The 698-nt window shown below is 38.4% G+C and overlaps 1 long non-coding RNA gene across 1 annotated transcript in view; it reads right to left on the reverse strand.

Annotated features, from left to right (window-relative positions):
* Positions 1 to 698, reverse strand: part of LOC110269760 — a 2206-nt gene that overhangs the window by 599 nt on the left and 909 nt on the right. The window lies entirely within an intron of this gene.

The raw sequence follows: 698 nt of genomic DNA on the forward strand, positions 1-698 counted from the left end.
GGAGCACGTGGTGGCTAGCCACTGCTACTACCCAGGGAAACTCGTATCTCAGATAGTGGAAATGCAACATTCACATTTATCAATGATTCAGCATAAACATGCATTCAATCTCATCCATGGATCAACATCCATCTCAGCCATCCGGCTCACGGTTCATTCCAGAACCAGCCAATATTCATATCATACACAGCCATTCCGGCTCACGGTTCAATCCAGAACCAATCAATATGTATAAACATACACAGCCATTCCGGCTCTCAACAAAACAGCACTTCCACATTCAAAATCATCAACTTCATGAAATCGGTATTCAAGCCATAAATCATTTTCTCAATTCATTTCACTTTGAAATCAAGTTTCAACTCTTTTCAGCCTTGGCTTTAAAGATCTCATTTCTCAAATTATCTCAGGCTCATAAGCCACTTTTACTCAAGGTAAATTCCCCTTTTAAAACAATGCCACTCTCGGCATCCTCTTTCCAAAACTTCTATAATCATGGCAAGTTAAAAGCCTCTTTGAGATATTCAAAATCACCCATCCAACAATGGGATTTTATAACAAAAGTTTCTCGGCAGAGTCCCAAGTCTTTAGGGGAGAATAACATAACTCATTTCGCCAAATTCATTTAAAATCATTAAAACATTGGCTTTCCGATTTAAGTAATAAAATAGGATCTAAGCCAAACCGAGTCACGTAAT

Source organism: Arachis ipaensis, chromosome B03 (assembly GCF_000816755.2).
Source record: "Arachis ipaensis cultivar K30076 chromosome B03, Araip1.1, whole genome shotgun sequence".
In the NCBI taxonomy this organism is placed as follows: Eukaryota; Viridiplantae; Streptophyta; class Magnoliopsida; order Fabales; family Fabaceae; genus Arachis; species Arachis ipaensis.